Here is a 19286-nt window from a genome sequence, read left to right as displayed (position 1 = left end):
GACCTGAGAGCAACAGAGAAACTGAGGCAGTCTTTGCCAGATGTATTCAAGAAGCATCACTTGCCTCTGTTCAATGTAAAAAGAAGTGGCCAACAAGAAATCAGCTGGGAGGCTTGACCACTTACATCTAGGACATTAGCTTACTCTTCATAGAGCAAAAGGCAGAAAATATTCATCAAGGCATGGTCATCGAAAAAAAAAAAAAAAGAATCAAATTCTACATGCTGGGAGACTCAAGTGGAGTCAGTAGCACAGAAAGTACAGAAGGCAGCTTTGAGAACTTAAAATTAGCAAGTGGAAGAAAAAAGGAAGTTTATGATAAAAATATACAATAGAAATGCATTTTACAAAGCATTGTTAAAACTTGAAAAGGGAAGCAAAGAAAATTAAGGTCAGCACAATTAAGAACAGTGAGAAGAGACTTAAAGCGTATTAGGAATGATAGGACTAAGTCATTCAATGCATGTATTAGGAAACAATGGACAACTTTGAGAAAGTGGACAAATTTTCATGTCTGATATTAGTGGAAAGGTTTGGCCAATTTCTATTCCATTTTATAAGAATTTTATAAGAGCTTGGTGAGGACTTTTCTGAACTCCCTCCTTGAGTTATCTTTAGCTGTGGGTTTTTGTTTTTCTTCAGCAGCTGCTTCAATGTAAAGGAAACTGGGGAATAAAGACAAAATCATTTAGGATGGTGTCAATATTTAAAACAGGTAGGTAAGATGAAAGCTATTATGTGGGTGCTCATCTCCAAATCTTAAAGGCTATATCCACATTTTCTCAACAGTCTCAAAGAGTTTAGCTATATCACACAGTGCAACTCTGTGCTGAGATATTATCTGGGTTTTAGGAACAATATAGCTTCATCAGTGCAGCCTCTGCCCTAATTTAATTAGCCTGGGCATACCACTGTGCTGATGCAGCTAGGCTGTTCCCAGTTCTGGAGCTGTTTCAGTTGGAGTTATGTCAGGTATTGTAGTGTGTTTTTGTATTGCACCATAAAGACAGAAAGGCTAGACTCCATATGTCTGGCCATGTAGTATATTGCTCAACAGAGAGGTCATACTTGCACCACTAGAGAGAACTTCCTATTGGAAGAACAGGCAACAATGTGACATAAATCTCACCAGCTGTCCTTCCAGAGGGGTAATTTGTACTTGTCTCCAGCAATTGTGCACTCACAGTGTTACAAACAATGATATATGAGCATTGATGTAAAATATGGTTCAGATGTTGCCACCATATCATGAACTACTTTGCATGAGACTTAGTGCAGATAAGGTCAACAAGAAGGTGCCGGCCATGATGATTTACACACAAGCAAAAAGAAAAGAAAGTTGAGAGAAAAGTCTTGATTAGAGGGGAAAAGAAAAATACTGAAGACATAAGAAATCATCACGTGTTTCAGGCAAAGTTTGTTGAAGAACACAAAATGGGATCTCTCATCTGTTTATCATTTTATCTTTCTTTTCTGCATTTGGATTTTTTTAATGATTTCTCTTGAAATCTTATGGGACTTCTTCCACAGTAACTGCCCTGGAAGCAATTATCCTAATTGCATGGATAATTCATGCAACCCACAGGCTAGCACTTGGACTTGGCTCTCCCTGCTGCCAGCTCTTCAGATTTTCTTCCTTGTTTAGTGCCACACTTCTCATCTTTCTCTTTTCCTCCCTGCTGTGAAAATATGTTTCATTTCTGCTCTCTCTAAAGCTGCCTTCAACGGCGGAGGAGTTCTAGGATCCCATAGAGCCATCCTGGGGTTGCTCATGAACAGCAAAATGTCAGCTGTGGCATGCCCCTTGTAGGGTCTGCCCAGAGTAGTACCCCCAGGTGCATCAGCCACCTCCAGCAAAGCCCTATGAGCCAAGGAGCACCACCAGTTATTCCTGGAGCAGTGGCTACACAGCTATCCTGCTCCCCAAAGACATCTCTTCCTGGTCTCTGGTCCCTTTGAAACACTGGTGAGTGATGCTGGGTTGGTGCCACCAGCATGCTGCTGGTGCTGGTGCTGTTGCAGACAGAGCTTTGTCCTGCAGAGGTACAGCCCAGCTCTGTATGTGCATAGTGCCTTTGCTTTGAAAAATATCAGCACTCCAACTTGAACATGTTTAATTGTTTTCATTATTAAAGTGACATGCTGATAGGATTCATGGGAGCATGGACACAACATTCCTTTGACATCCCTGAATGCTCATGTGTAACAACAGAGAGCTGTAGGTAGAAAGAATGAGAAATAAAAAATATTGTCTGTGGCTGTGGCTCATTCAATGAAAGGGGAAGAGTGAGACAGAAATACTAAGGGAAATCCAGGAATATTTCTTGGTGGCAGTAAAGCTTTCCTTCCCAAGCTGACACCCAATCTGCTTCACCATGAGATTAGGGAAGAAAGAAATACAGGCATCATTATTACTTCCAGAATTTGCAGAGAGATGCTTAACTCCCCTTGCAGAAGGGCTTTTGTGTGTATGTGTATGTTTTTTAAAGCCTTTGGCAACCTCCCATCACTACAATAGATTCACTGCAAACATATGCATTGTATTAGTAAGTTATATTGTCCTTTACCTTCCCTCATCATGTCAGCAGTATCAAGTTCTGGAATTAATTTGATGTCCTCTTTCTTCATCTTAATTGTAATAAACCAGTCCTTCCTGGCTACTCATGTAATATTTTGAGATTTTGAGAGTAATATTTCTAACTCTTACCATTTGAGGTATTTAAAAAATAAATAAATAAATAAATAAACAACACTCTGGTTCCTAGAGTCCCATATTTAAGAATGAATTTGCCCCTGGGATTGTGGAAAAAAGTTGCAATGAATTTGAAAACTTCCAACAACCCCAAGAAGAGTTGTGTATCTGCTACTTTTAAATCTCATTATTTTTGAAACAATCAAATGATTTTTGTGGTCTCACTTATGACTCCTGAATGCCTAGGGCTGGTGCAGCTGCTTCAGTTGCTGTTGCACAGAGGGAGCGTTTTGTTCCTGTGCTGGAACCCTGGCACTTCCCTGGGAGGAGTCCCACTCTCGGGAAGTAACTCTGCCAGGTGGTTCAGGATGCTGACCGTATCCCGACAGGATCAAACACTGGCCAGCAGTAGCTCTGCCTGAAGGAAGGGACACATTCTCATTTCCATCCATAAAGAAAGATGGATTTTTGTTTATTCATTTTCTGTCTGTGCCTCTTGTGCTCGCTCGAGCATTATCTCACGTGCTGAGGTATGCTGCCTTTGCTCTGCACAGCTTTTCCCAGAACAGAAATGAGTTTTCACTTATCAGAAAAGGAGAGATCATTTTTTCAATTTAGATCTGGATCAAAAAACCTTACTCCTGATTTACTTCTCTTAAAACCAGGAAAGAACCATGTTTATGATACCCCATGTTTCTCCTGATTTTTTTGACAAGTGAGGTCTTGTTACAATTCTGTAGGTGCAGAGCAGGGTCCTTCAGCGCTAACTGCTCATTTATCTGTCCTGTGGACACCCGCACACTGCCAAGTCTCAGCTCTAAGCCAGTTCCCAATACACACTCTGTACTATGCAGCCCAGGACATATACATAGCTGAAGTAAAATAAGGCTTTTTCTGCATTCCCTGCACGTATTCTGTATCTCCAAGTTTTATACAGCTAAGGTAGAAGTTATTCCAAAAATGAAGGTGCTAAAAATATCAAGGCTTCAGAGCTGAAATAGCATCCACATATTGCAGTGTTTTTTTTGTTTTGTTTTGTGTTTTTTTTTTTTTCCCTTTAGATATATCTCTGTCTTATCAAGAAATGTAAGACCCCTGCACATAACCACATAATAAATAAACCAGAGACACATGTATTTTATAAAAAATAATTGTTCATATCAAACAGCATATACACAGACATCTGGCTAATAATCAGTGGAAGACATAGCATAATACTACCCCAGTTCTCACATTTATACACAACACTGAACCAGAAGGAATCTAGACGACTCTTCCTCTCCTCTTTACTTCCATAAATTAAATACACAACATGCCCCTTCTGGAAAATGCACACCACATTTCAAATGTTCAGTCGTAATGAAAAACAGAAGGCCAAAGTCTGGCTGCTCTCAAGTGTGTGTGCGCAGCAGAGAGCGTGAATAAAGACCATTTCCTCTGTCTGCATGTCTCCTGTGAGAGCTGAAGCCTGCAAAATGGTTGGACCCCAGAGCCAAGGCTGCAGGCTGCATTCCCCGAGGAACGTGATGGATCCCAAGACCTTGGATGCTCAGGGAACCCTGCTACTGCCTCCCTGGGCAGCAGTGGGGATGGGGCCACCCTGCCACGGCACACTGCCATCCATGAAATGGTGAGGAAGTGGCAGGTATGAGGGCTTTTTGAATTGTTTTTAAAAATTGGATAGGAATACAACATACTCATAGCTAATGTATCAAAGAGTTAGCAGAATGTGATGGAGAGAGCCAAGTCCTTTTCCCGCTCTCTAAATAATTATGATCTCCCTCCATATGTGCACAGCACTGCTGGATAAGAACAGCCACAAACTGTACTGAAATGTACTTTCCAAGCGGTAATCAAATTTGCTTAATTTATATTCACATCCTCTTTGGATCCTATTTCTGAAATTCTTCTGGTAAGAGTGCATCTTTTCAAAAACACTCGTCAAAAGGAAACTGTTGTCGAAATTTGTGAAAAGAACACTCTGGGGTTGCAATTGTGACTTTGCAGATGCCAGGGGGTAGGACAGGACCAAATGAGACCTACCCAGGCAGGTATTGCTGAGTTAGGAGCCAGGTGTTGGGCAGGCACTCTGTAGCACTACCACCACCAGGAGATGGTGCTCTGATGTCCCGCTGGGGCTCCAGCTGCGAAGTCCACCTCCTGCACCCATAGGGGACTAAAACCACTTGATGACTTCAGGGAAAAGGAGGAGAGGCTGAGGCAAATATAAATAATTAACACTGCTGCCTCTCAAAGAGACCAACAGCTTTTCCAGGCTGTGGTGGAAGGCTGTGGCTAGTGAGAGAGGTATTTGGTGGTGAGGGATGGATTTGTTACCTCCCCTGGTCAACAAGTGGAAACCTGTGGGGCAGGCAGAGCACTAAAATGGGAATGCAGACTACTTGAGGAACACTTTGGAGACATGGACAGTCAAAGGCAATGCGCTGTTTACAGCAGAGCACACGAGAAAGAAAACATTCTGTCATGCTAAACACATTACGCCGCTTTCCAAGAGCTGACGGAAGAGAACACTGAATTCTCCAAAAGGTGCCAGCATGGAAGTGAGTAGGACTTAAGTCTATATTCTAGGAAGCTCACCGAATCCAAACATTAGACTTCAAAACAATAACAAAGGGACAATTTAAAAAAACATTGAAATAAAATATCATTCCAAGAACTGTACCCGATGAATCATGAAACAGAAATAAATGGTGTGACTGGTGCATCCAGACCAAAACACCAGATCCCGTACTTTATAAATAGCAACTGCAGTTATTTTGCTAGGATAGAAATAGTTCTTGCAAAATGTGTTCTTCATAAAAAATGAGAACAATCCATACACTCAGTGCCTATAGGCAAAACAAACAAACACACAAACTGTTGGGGATAATGAGAATTCCACTGTAAGTACAAATAAATGCATAGCTTTGGCTTCACACTGTGTGCTGTTGGAATATGCTTAGATTTGTCTGCACCGGAGGAGGGTCCAGGTTCCACTGATTTTTAGTGTTACTCGGTGTTAACTGGCACAGCGGGCCTCACGGCGTTCTCATCCACTTGGCCACTAGGAGCAAGCAGAAGGAATTTGCTGCCCAGCCACATTTCCTGCAGCAGATTAGTGAATAAAGACCCGGCTGGTGTCAGGGTGGCTGTCTCAGGGAATGAGTTGATTAAGTGATTAAGGCATGACAAAGGCAAAAGAGGAAGAGAGATTCTTATCTAACCATTATCTTTCCAGTTTTTTCTGTCAGGTAACTTTTTATGCCAGGTTTTTGTATGCTTGTCTTTTTATACCTATATAATACTTCTATTGTCATAGATAGAGCTGCCTTAAAATAAGATTAAGGCTAACAGCTGTATTTAGGAGGACTTGGAAGACATCTCTGTTTAAAAGGAAATCTTGGAAATGAAAGATTTAGGGAAATATTAAATATATGTTTGAGCATTCAAGCAAAAAGCTGTTATTACATCTAGACAGAGGATTTTGCCATGAAAAATACATATAGAGATCTGACATTTACAGGTGCAATAACAGAACGAGGAGCCCTCTTCTTCCCAGAGTAATACAGAGAGTAACTTTTTACTCGGTCAGATAATGATAGGACAAGGGGGAATGGTTTTAAACTTTCAGAGGAGAGATTTAGATGAGATATTAAGAGGAAATTCTTCACTCAGAGGGTGGTAAGGCACTGCACAGGTTGCCCAGAGAAGCTATGGATGCCCCATCCCTGGAGGTGTTCAAGGCCAGGCTGGATGGGGCTTTGGGCAGCCTGGTGTGGTGAAAGGTGTCTCTGCCCATGGCAGGGGGTTGGAACTGTATGGGCTTTAATGTCCCTTCCAACTCAAGCCATATTTTGGTTCTATAATTCTACAACCTGTTAAAATGACAGAAGAAAGAATAAGGAACTTTAAGGTCCCCATGGCATCATTTTAATCTTGTACTACATATCCCACCAACTACAATTAGAGCTGTAATGGGAAACACAAGTTTGGGAGTTTACCACTGTGAAGGACTGTCATTTATGTATGTAAGCTGTGGAAAGTCCTAGACTAAGAAGGTCATGATGATTTTCCAGTACATGTAAATGTCTGGAAGAAGTAAAGAGCTAACACAGATTAGCAAGTGGACATTAAATTCCCCCAGCCTCCCACCTCTCTTTTTTTTTTTTTTTTTTTTTTTAAATGTCCACAACACTCTGTGTCTGAAATGTGAAACTGCATCTGTGTTTACCAGACTCAGACTCAGACCATCCTGACAACTGATGATGGCCATCTCAGCATGACCCTGGCAGATTCAGGAAGAGCAGACAAACAAAATAAAAGACAGAGCTGATTTTAAGCAGTGAACATCAAAAATAATATCATTAGGACATACAATGTCCCAGCAAGTTTTTCTTAAGTGTTTCTCTCTTCTGTGCAGACTTTGAAATCTCTTTTAAACAATAACAGAGAAGCATTAGTCATTACGTACATGAAAATATGATTATATAAATTGAATCAATTTCCTGATGGAAGGTTATCACTGGCACTAAAAGATAAATAAAATAGAAGTTCTGTCATTGACTTCAAAGAAATCAGGATTTCGTTTTAATTCTTTTTTTTTTTTCTTTTTTTCTTTTTTTTTTTTTTTCCAGTAACATTATAGGGCTGATTTCAAAACCTACTGAAGCTAAAAACAAAAGACTGCAGTCAAAATGAGATTTAGTGGGAGCAGGCAGTAAATGAACAAAGTACAAAGGTGTTACCTGAAAATATTCAACAGTATATCCCAAGTCTCCTAGAAAGCCTATTCTAAATTCTGTACAGTTTTTACTTTATTATACGGATTGTTTAGACACATGTTAGTATGCATGGGTGAGGCAAAAGGAGAGTTTTAAAATTTGAGCCTATTGCAGCTGGAATCAATGGAGGTTTGCCTCTCATTTTTATTGACAGCTGTTCTGGTCCTTTCCAGAGCAGCAAATAAGAGATCACACAGTGAATAAGCGAGACATTATTGCTAGGGCGGGTTTTCTGCATGAAAACTATACTTTTGTGCCTAGTTCTTTTGTGCCTATTCTTTTCTACTAGACACAGCCCTTGCTTCTTGGTTTATGTAAGTTATCGCAGAACATCTTTATATCAGAAATATTGATTAATAATGTTGAGAAATATTTCATTAGTCACTTAACTGATAGTTTTAATTGGTCCAAGAAAGGTTGAAAAATCGCATTCATGAGTGCAAGGTGTTGTACCAGATGTGATAACTTTGTTTTTCTTGTTCTCATCATACAAATTTATCCTTTTCAAAGAAGTGACAAAGAACCATCAGTATTTATTCCATGTAAGCTCCCAAAGTCAAGGGCTATACTCAGCAGCCAGCCTGTAGCTCCTCCTCATCACTTGGAGTGTCCTTGACATCCCCAGGACTCCCTCATGTGAGACTGCACTCCAGGGATGGTGTCTGTATCAATCGCAGCCAATTCTTCCACATATGGCAATGATGGTGTGGTGCAACTGATAAATAACAGGTGGTTAGTGCAAAGGAATGCATGCACATAACAAAGGCTGCATAGGGTTAAAACAGTGGGATTTTGCCTGCAGCTGTCCACAATAAATATGTATAAGTTCATATTTTGCTTAGTTATGGATTCATCCACCTGTTTTCCTGAGAGTGCCAGACATTTTGTACTCTAATTATTACCAGGTCCTATCCAAAGTCCATTTAAGTTAATACAAAAATGTTGTCAGTGATCTCAGGGAACTTGGATCAAACCATATGGAGCCATATCGTTTCCCTAGCAGATTTAAATGAAAGGTTCTCAGTTTGACCTTATGAGAGCAGGGCCTTGAGAAGAAAATGATCATTCTTTCTACAGAAGACTTACAGATTCTGTGTTGTCCTTACTTAAGGCATTTTTTAAAAAGAAACCAGTTCTGCCATGAAGTTATTCCAGCAGATATCTCTGCAGAAGCCTGAAGCCAATGGAGAACTCAGAGCTGCAGCCTCAGTCAACATTGCTCTGCTTTGCTGATGTCTCCCACCTCACTTCGGATTTCAGACCTTCCCAACATCACCTTTCACACTCTCCCAGTGCTGCTTCATATGCAACATAACATTGATTGTAAAACAAGTCAAATGCTACTACCACAGAGATGAGTACGCTGCTTTCCTCTTTCAGACCACCACTTTGCTCCCTCTTGACATTTTTTCTGTGGCTTGCTGCTTCTACCCGGTCTTCACTGTGGTTCTTCTTACCAGTTTACGTCTGATGATTTTACATCTAATGTCTTTGCAACCAAGTAAAGCCACAGTCCTATAGACATAACTATAAGTGAATCTGAATATCAGAACTCAGGAATATAGATTTATGAGAAAAATATCTATAATCTAAGAATACTCCAGAAAAGTTCACATACAGTGGTCAAAACTTATCAAACAAACAAACAAATGGAATACCTAGAATATCTAGAGGCAAGTTCACATGGGCATAATTCAACAACTCTACAGATAACCAGGTGTACAAAGTATCAGGTACTGCCAGTTTCCAGTAAGGTTCAGGTTCCATTATATGAATCTGGAAATGCATCACATAATATAGTATACAACACTTAATAATACACTTAATGATGTAGACCATGATACCCTGCAACTTAACTTCTTTTAATCCTTCATTTTTCTGCTTAAATGGAGGTAGTTTGTATTTAAAAAATGAACCCATCTTCATTGAAAATTTTCTGCACAATTATTTTCTCTGCAAGTCCCTTGGGATGGAGTTCCTTCTCATCCAGGTTTCAGGAGGTTGATGGATATGATTAGGTGACTGCCCCAAGCAGTTGGTGCACACAACATGACAAAAGTCTCCCAGTCTTGGCAAGTCAATGGAATAAGAGATGGTTTAGACTTTTTTCTTTAATATGTTTTAGTCACCATTGATTTTGTTTTTCCTATTTTTTAGTTATATTATCAGACTAAACTAAAAATTTATGGGTAGTTTTCCTCTCTGTAATGTTGCAATTTGCATTATCTGTTAGCATAAATCCACGTATGTGAGCTAACAGTAGTAGACAATGGTTTAGAACTAGTAGAGCTAAGAAAAAAGGAAGAAAAGGAAGGAAGAAAAGAAAGAAAAAGAAGGGAGGAAGGGAGGAAGGGAGGAAGGAAGGGAGGAAAAGAAAAAAAGAAAGAAAAGAAAAGAAAGAAAGAAAGAAAGAAAGAAAGAAAGAAAGAAAGAAAGAAAGAAAGAAAGAAAGAAAGAAAGAAAGAAAGAAAGAAAGAAAGAAAGAAAGAAAGAAAGAAAGAAAGAAAGAAAGAAAGAAAGAAAGAAAGAAAGAAAGAAAGAAAGAAAGAAAGAAAGAAAGAAAGAAAGAAAGAAAGAAAGAAAGAAAGAAAGAAAGAAAGAAAGAAAGAAAGAAAGAAAGAAAGAAAGAAAGAAAGAAAGAAAGAAAGAAAGAAAGAAAGAAAGAAAGAAAGAGAAAGAAAGAAAGAAAGAGAAGGAAAGAAAGAAAGAAGGAAGGAGGGAAGGAAGGAAGGAAGGAAGGAAGGAAGGAAGGAAGGAAAGGAAAAGGAAAAGGAAAAGGAAAAGGAAAAGGAAAAGGAAAAGGAAAAGGAAAAGGAAAAGGAAAAGGAAAAGGAAAAGGAAAAGGAAAAGGAAAAGGAAAAGGAAAAGGAAAAGGAAAAGGAAAAGGAAAAGGAGGAAAAAGAAGTCCATTTGGACTGGAAAGTTTGCAACTTGACACTGGTGAATCAAGATGCTTTTGCTTGGCAGTGCTCTCGTGATCACTTGAGTAAGAACGGCGCCAGGGCCCCTTTGGTATCAGGCAGCCTGAGGGTCCCTCCATACCATCCGGACACACAGAAGCAGTGCTGCTTGCTCAGGGTCCCCAGGGATCCAGCAGGAGAGCCTGATAAAGACTTAGCTCTTGGCAGGCCTGGGTAGCCCCTACCTGACTTATTCATGCCCTTTCTTGTTAAGTGCTCTGCAATCAAATTGCAGATGAGATCTGTTCCCCTGACAGATGTCTTTTTTTGAAAATACAAGGGCTGCACCACCCCAACAGTGGAAATTGATCTATGATTATTTTAGCACAGAAACACTGTACATTTTCTGCTTCTAAAGATGGCTGCAACTCCATGGAAGTCTAATGATTTACTCACTATTTTTTGATGAAAAGAAATCCACCTTTCAGAAAAGACTATAAAGCTTAATCATAATTTTTTGTTGCAACATATTGTATGAAAATGAAGTTCACATTTTAGAATATATGTTGCATTAAAATACAATATTCAATATATTATTATATATCTGTCATGTTATTATTCTTGTCATAAACTATTAACGCTCATGGTGAAATTAGAAGCCTTTTCTGAAGTCTTGAAAATAAGAAATCTGATTAAAAGAGAATTTCAAGTATTAGTTAAAAGTAATTTCCAACCCCTTCACTGTGAAGCTCTAAAACCTAAGCTGAATGCAAGCTGAATAGACTGAAATAGAAAAAAATATACATGTATTTGTCTAAGCCTTCCACAAGCTGTTTCATTCTTCTGGCAAAAGCATAGTAAAAGTTGATCAGATACCTGATTAGAAATAGTTAAAATGGTTAGCAAGCAAAAACTGAGATGTCTGTATACAGAAACAATTCTTTTCACAAAGAGTACACAGGCTGTTACTGAACTCTGGACCTGAATGCCTTCCAGCCTTCCCTTTCAGGGCCGAGAAATTTTAAGAGCCACATTTTCCTTTTAAACTAATATTCAAAAGAAAGAATAAAATAGAACTTCCAGAAAAGAACCTCCCGGGAGTTCAGTAATGCTTTTCACTGGAGTTCACTGTGGCAAGTCAGATCATATGCACTGAGATTTAAAGCGGTAATTATCAAAAACCAGGGAGAGATGCTTAACTGGGTTGAGCCTGCACAGCTCCAGTGCAATGCACAAAGTGCTGATTCAGACAAGATGAAGACAGAACTAAGACTCTGCTTCATATTTTCCTTTGATATACAAATAGACATGCACAAGATTAAAGCTACATTTTTAGAAAAATCATATAACTATCATACCTGATGCAAAACACCACTCAGCTTTAGGGGCCTGGCCCACATCATAAACCTTCTGTATGAGAAGTTAATGATTGATTTGGCTCTGTACTCAAGACAAAGCCTTATTTCTCAGAAGCATCAGCCTGTGCTGTAAAGGGACTTCAAGTTTATGGGAAAAACATGCGTAGCAGAGGCATGCTGATTTTACCATCAGTGATCTGCTTCAGGAAAAAAAATCTGCAAAGAAATATCCCCTGAACTTAATAAAAATATAAGGTACTAATTCCTAGTAAGCCTGAACTTTTTCTGGTGAGATTATGCCATACAATAAATTTGGCAAGAATCACCCCTAAGCAATTTTACTAAGCATTGCTAAATGCTAAATGCTAAGGTTTACTAAGCATTGCTAAAAACATATTTTAAATCTAATGCATATATGAAAAGAGATGAATTTAGCAAAACAATTCTGAATTTTGCAGCAAATGATTCTCCTTACAGATTAGCATCCAGAATCATTTCAATATATGTGAACATCAATAACAGAAGACTTCACAGGCACTAAGCCTGAATTTATCCTTCATTTTCATAATAATTTATGATTAATGAACATAAGAACATAGAATAGAATAAACTACATAGCACTAATGTTATGAAAATCAGATCTGTTTTATTTATTTTTTCCACTATTTTAGTTAGTGGAAATAACATTGCTGCAAGTGTGGATGTTGATATTTTAGTTATTAAAAACAAGAAAAAAAGTATATTTGTAACACTTTTATAATTTAAGTGTTCTTTTGTCAGTGACTTCTAAAATCTTTAAATAAATTTAATAAATCACATTAAATCTAGTCTAACAATTAAAATCTTGATGGTCTGTTTTAACACTGCTTGATATTTCTGTGTGTCCTGAGACATCATGAAAACATTTAGGTACTTAGCATTAAAATGAGAAAATAATTACGGATACTTTTGCTGTCAGATCAATCCAGTATTCTGGTGCTTCATCATTTTGCATTCAGCCTAGCCCTTTAAAGATATGGAAAGTAAAACATTATAAAATCAAAATCACATTGTTCCAAATCCTTTTAGCAAGGTGCATGAAAGGCAGGAGACTGGAGAGTCACTCCTGTTACTGTGTGGGTCTGTTACTGATACTGGGCTGGATTCTAGTTCTATTCATGCAAATTCTTCAGATCTGATCCTTTTTTCCTTTTTAACCTTAACTCATAGTCAAAGATGAACCCTAGTTCTGTGGAATGTATGGACCTGAGCTCACAAACACTTTCCATGTACAATGTGGTTTCTTTGAGGAAAAGGTAACCAGCAATAAATAGGAGCAGACCTTCAATTAGTCTCAATGTTTTTTTTTTTTCTTTTTTTTTTTTTTTTTTTCTAGGTATTTGCTGGAATACATAATAGCAAGAGGCTGCTCGATGCATTTTGCTGGACAGAAAATGCACAAAAATATTTTCAAACTAAATGCAGCTGGTTCTAATCCTCTGATAATTCAATCTACATGCATCCCCAGCTTTAACATGAACCAAGCCATCTGTAAAATGTTAGTTACATTAGAAGACACAAATCTAGTTTTTGACCAGACCTGAGCCAATCAATATGACTTTCTTTGATCTTTGTATTTTCTGGAATAATGGCAAGAAACCAAAGAAAAGTCACCACACAATCAATATAAGCCATAATGCAGTCTTAAAACTACTGGGCACTCTTTCTGATTAGGGGCTTCACTGCTGATAGAATTTCTCTGCTCGCCACATGCATTCCAGTGGTGAGTCAAATTCTTCTGCAGAAATGAACTTAGAGGATAAACTGTGCTTGCAATCATTTAGCAAGCCATAGGAATACTAAAAAGGAAACTCGCATTTTCTTCTAACATGCATATATGGCCCTCCTTGTTGCTTTTTAGATGAAATCCAGACCAAATTTGTTTAAATAACCAGTACAAACGATACAGGAATTGAACAAAGAAATAATGCTGTGAAAAACAAAATGCAGCCAATTTCAAATACACCAAAAGCATTTGATTCATATTGTATGTTCACATTACAGTCAAACTGTGCTTATTTCATACTCTCATAATCCAGCTCTAAAGTGGTTCCATTAACATTTACATACATGTAAAAGTTCTTTTTCTCTTCTCCTCTCCTCTCCTCTCCTCTCCTCTCCTCTCCTCTCCTCTCCTCTCCTCTCCTCTCCTCTCCTCTCCTCTCCTCTCCTCTCCTCTCCTCTCCTCTCCTCTCCTCTCCTCTCCTCTCCTCTCCTCTCCTCTCCTCTCCTCTCCTCTCCTCTCCTCTCCTCTCCTCTCCTCTCCTCTCCTCTTCTCTTCTCTTCTCTTCTCTTCTCCCTCCTTTTCTCTTTTTTTTTTTTTAAAGTTTATTTATTAAGAGTAATTAATTTTGATGACAAAAGCCAGATTTTAGTGAAAATCCTTTTATGCATCATGTAGCTTTCCTCCATTTGTGAAATACATGTTATTGACTCAGTATTTTCACTGTCCTACATTTATTTATGTGACAACTAGCTGACTAGGAATGGACATAAAGCTCTCCTGCTTCAGTAGGGAATCATTTTGATTTTGTTTTGTGCCATTTTCTTTGCAAGAAACAGGGGGAGCAACTGGTACCTGTCCACCAGTCCCCTGCAGACTCTGGGGAAGGATAGAAGCCTTTGATAAACCCTTGAGGGTTTTGAAAGAACACAAAGATGACCCAAATGTAGCTCTTCACTCGCTGCCTGAAGAACACAGAGTATTTTCAGCAGTATTCTTCTTTCAAATCTCAACCCATAAGACATAGAAACAACAAAAATTTGTCTAAATTGACTGCATGTCAATTACAGAAAGGCTGTTCCATTCCTCCCATAATCAGGCATAATTAAAAAAATTCTCCTCCTTTCCTCCTTGTTGGCTTTTTTTCCCCATTTGCTGCAGTCTTGTATTTTTCTTGTCACTTTATTCATTTCATTAGCTTTAGTCTACGTGTTTTTTTTTTGTTTTGTTTTGTTTGTTTGTTTGTTTGTTTTTCAGCCCTCAGGATTAGTTACTCTTTTCTACTGATGTGGAACCAGCTAGGATCATTTATTAACCCTTCCGAGAGCCTGTCATAACAACACAACATTTACTCTTTTGTTTACCTGAAATGCTTATATTCTAAATAGGGTTGCTTTTGTTTGGACTACTAAGTTCTCCTAGTGCCTGATGTTGCTTTTTGTCTTTTCCACTTTACTATTATTTTTCAGTGTCCTCAAAAAACAGAGGACTGTTTGCTCATCCCCTTCTTCTGTGTTGGTAAAAGATGCAGGCAGACTCCATCCTTTGATCCACTCCAGTGGTGTCATGTGCCATTACAGAACAGATGTAAACGGTCGTATCCAGGTACATGGTTACTGCAGGTAACCCCTCTGATAGTCACAGCTCTGAAGCATGCTGGAAGTGTGACATAGGGAGGGAAAGATATTACAAAAAAGATCTTTCAGTGCAGATCTTTTGGGCTGCAGAACATTGCCGTAAGCACAAAATACAGCAGTGAGCATATTGAACTAGGAAAAACAAGAGGAATAGATCAATTTTCCCTTCCCTATGGTGTCACCTGTCCTTTTCCAACAAGAATATATTTTGACAGTCTTTATAGAAAGAACATCTAAATCAGATTTTGCTCTCCATATATTTTAACAGCTGGAAAAGGAAAAAATTGAACAGCTCACAATTGTTTTCCATATGAAGATATCAAGATAACTCTAAATCCTTTGATTTGGCAGAAAAAAATAGTATAAATTGCCAATACAGTCTGTCTGATGCATCTTTTATTCAGAAAGAAAATGCCATTTGTTATCATGCATGCTTCAAACAAAGCATGCAGAGAAACAGAAAGAGAGGAAACCTTTAAAAGGCTTCCATAGGAGCAGGAAGAGCACCATGCCTTTCAAGTCACTAGGAGACCATAAAAAAAAATATTGTTTAAATATAAAATGAAGAACCTTCAGAAAATTACTGTGAGAGGTGAACCAATACTGGAACAACTAGTCAGTCTGGCAGTGTAGTTTGAGCCAAAACCAAAGAAACAAGCAAACAAAAAAACAGAACCCTTATATCCTAGAGTAGAAAAGAACATGGTGAAAGAATTAGCAGAGGGAAAAGAAGAACACCTAGAAAAAAAAAGCTCTGAAGAGAACTGGGTTGCCTGATCAGAAATGTGGTAAAGGGATCTACAGAGCACATGGCACCTGTGTAGTCAAAATATGTCAGGAATAGTAAGAAAAATCTTCACATGAGAATGTCCATCAAAACAATTGAATTGGAGAACTTGTGTGTGAGGGAAAAAAAAAAAAAAAAAAAAAAGACACTATTCATAATGTTGCAAGAATGGTTAACTGCATATTTTTGCTACATTTGACAGGTACTGTCCCAGTATACTTGTTTTCCTCAACTAGGAAGCCCTAAGGGAAACTTGCCCTTCTCACAGTTCAAGTTTTATTTCCTTTAAAACATATTAAAACTGTGCAGAGATAGAGCTGCAGGACCTAATTTTGATGCTCTGAATCACCTGTGGAAATCTTACCTACTTTGGCTGCTGTTTAAAGGATGAATTCATGAGCACCTGGATATAAAATGAAGCTTTTGTCTTGAAAGGCAGTCTCACAACTTCAACAATATTAGTTTCTGAATAATGTTTTTCCTTCTCTTTTGCAAAGCCTTGACTTTGCCTATGACTCCATTTGTATATCACATAGTGCTCAGGCGGAAATTTTCTCATTAATTGCTTCCAGTCTAATAGTTTTTCTGCATCCATTGATAAACCCTAGGAGCTGTTGCCCTGCCACATGAAGGATTTCATCTGAGAAGCGTGTTTTAGAAGGAGACCTGTTCCTATTAACCAATGTTATATTTAAAACAAAATAAAGACTGAGTTGTTTCGGGCACTCACCTTTGCCTTTAGCATGATTTCTCAAGTACTGTAAGCCACACAAAAGGACAAAGGATATTTCAGTGCCAGGACAGAGAGACCTGAGCCATGAAATACCTTTCCAGGATGAAGATCACAGATATTGAGAGCACATGCTGAAAAGAAAAGGTTGTTTTCAACTCATATTTTCATGACCAACTAGAAGATGTTAGCCAAGAAATGATTCAAAGCCTACTCATCAAAGCAAAGAAGGCAATAAACAGATTTGGTTGTACACTGTCTCTCTTGCTGCCATCTACTGTTTTACTGTGGAAGCATGGAAGATTTCAAATACTGCTACATTATTTTTCCTTCTACCTACTACATTAATCCTGCCTACAGTTTGGCAAAATTTCACGGAGCATGTGGGGAGATACCATTCAAGCTGATATATTCACTCAGTGGCTTCAGAAAATAGCAAGCATAACTCTTGCCTTTGCAGAGTTATTGACAGTAGCTTCTGGTATGGGAGATGCCTGGCTCAGATCGGCATTGCTCGTGAGCACCTGTGGGAAAACCAGCCCCTGGCAGGAAAGGCTAATGCTAGCTACACACCAGAAATGCTCTGCAGAAGTTGCTCTGTTCGTCCTTTGCCAGCAGAAGGACACTGGGAAAGCACTGGATGCTGCTCAGAAGTGAGGGACTGCGAAAGTTCTTGTGCATGTTGTGCAGCCTCACATAGTGATGGATGCTGTTAAATTTTGCTCATTAAGTTTAAAAGGAAAACCTAAAATAGTTCATGATGATATTACTGAGTGATGTGCCCTTCCAGAGATATAGGCCACCCTGTGACAGAGGATGCTCATTTCTGTGACATTTTTCATGTAAGGAGGAACCTGTGCTGTGTAGGATCAGACCAGGTTTCTTTAATTTTAAATGAAAATTTATACGCAAAGTTAAGGGAAAGCTTTCATCTTCCCAATTCTTTATTTAACAAACACAATTTATTAATTTGATCTGGAAATTTTTCCTTTATTTTTGCTGCTTGTTCGCTTGTTCCCCCCCCCCCGCCTTTTTTTTTTTTGACATGAATTCCCATTTGGGACAAAGTGAAATGTTGGTCACTTCTGTTGAAAAGCAAAGAATGCAGATTAATGGGGGGAAATAATGTATTCATTCTGGTGTATTATATACTTTCTATGAGTAAATTTTAATTGGACGACTTGCATAAATGGAATGTAAATGTGTCTACAGCACAGCATGCGTCTGGTGCTTGAAAAGGCAAAGTTCAACTCCTGATGTCATTAATCAGGAACTATAATTTGTAAATGTAGGGTAGGTAATGGAAATTAAAACAAATGTGCTTTATTAAATAATTCTTCAGGCACAGGTAAATCTGTTTGAAAATGAGTTCATTCGCCTTAGCTATGCACTATATGCTTAAGACAGCCTTATTACGAGTAAGTTAATAACCTACTGCCACCGACTACGGCAAATCTAACTCCCCTGACTAGGTAAGTCAGAGAACCACACACAGAGACTCCAGTGCAAGACAGAAATTTCATCTTCAAGTCTTTACAGAATTTGTCCAGAGAAAGATCACATAGCAGCCCCATCACACTATCAGACTAAAAGACTTGCAGTTTATCAAAGCAGGAGATATTGAGACCTATTTTTGATGAGCATTAAGAAGCAAAGATAAGAGTTTAGATTTTCTTGACTGATAGCAATGGCCCTGATGTTATTCATTTAACAAAGAAGCAATCAGATACCTCATTAGACTTAGCAAACAATGCTGAAACCATTTCTGCATGACCCTTTCTGAAAATACAGGAATAGTGTGTGTTCAAGAGGAGATCTTCCTAAAAGAAGGCATAAGCCTCCTTCCTAAATCTGTATTTTCTCATGGAGAAGTAAAGGAAATGTCTTTTACTGGACGCATGGAAGTTGGCAATGCCCAGGTGCTCTGTAGTGCATTACTGGCATACAGAGAGCAGACTTGCCCTGGAGTCCAAGTTACCCCTATGTAAATGTAATTGAAACATTAGTATTTTTAATGTGAATACGGTTGCTTTCCGCTGTTTCAGTTTAGTCTATGCTGATTTGTGTTTGTTTTTCATTCTTCAGCCTACAGTCATGCATTAACAACCATGTTGGTCTTCTCATCTATAAAATGGGGGACGATCTTGGTGCAGCTCACTGAATTTGGATGCTAACATCCCTTCAAAAAGAAAATATTGCACACCTGCCCTGCTAGCTAATAATGAGGCAATATGGTCGTTGTCACAGCTTAAAAATGTGGAAATGGAAATGGGAAAGAATCCCAAACTCTCAGAGACAAAAAGGCCAAACATGAAGACATAAACTTACTATCAAGTATGGCTTAGCTGAAAGATGATAAAAGAACTGGATAAACTGGAAGAAGTGGTGAACTGGACTGGAACTTAAACTGGACAAAACAACTGGACAAAAGAAAAATAAAACCTCCTAAAATAATGTCTGTTCATTTTTATTATGGGATCAGCTGCAGTTGCCAGCCTGTTTTAAAATCAACATTTCACAGCAAGAAACTATACAGTAATGTATCACTTCTCTGCAGGCACTTCCTTTCACTGACAAATGGTTCAAGTGGAATAATAGCCTAAACAGAATTACACAGGGGGGGAACAGCGTTGATGAAG

At 38.5% G+C, this 19286-nt stretch overlaps 1 protein-coding gene and 1 long non-coding RNA gene across 4 annotated transcripts in view; both read left to right on the top strand.

The window, feature by feature from the left end:
* The window catches only part of LOC113843176 (uncharacterized), a 40356-nt gene extending 21255 nt beyond the window's left edge, over positions 1-19101 (top strand). For all 3 annotated transcript variants that reach the window (XR_011808253.1, XR_005264163.2, XR_003496334.3), the window contains one exon: positions 18733-19101. This is a non-coding gene — a long non-coding RNA (uncharacterized lncRNA). The remainder of the gene's footprint in view (positions 1-18732) is intronic.
* The window catches only part of EML4 (EMAP like 4), a 203683-nt gene that overhangs the window by 21281 nt on the left and 163116 nt on the right, over positions 1-19286 (top strand). The gene's annotated exons all lie outside the window — the stretch shown is intronic.

The sequence above is a fragment of the Anas platyrhynchos genome, chromosome 3 (assembly GCF_047663525.1).
Source record: "Anas platyrhynchos isolate ZD024472 breed Pekin duck chromosome 3, IASCAAS_PekinDuck_T2T, whole genome shotgun sequence".
Taxonomy (NCBI): Eukaryota; Metazoa; Chordata; class Aves; order Anseriformes; family Anatidae; genus Anas; species Anas platyrhynchos.
Note: the sequence above shows the minus strand (reverse complement) of the source record. Positions and strands in the feature narration are given on the sequence as shown.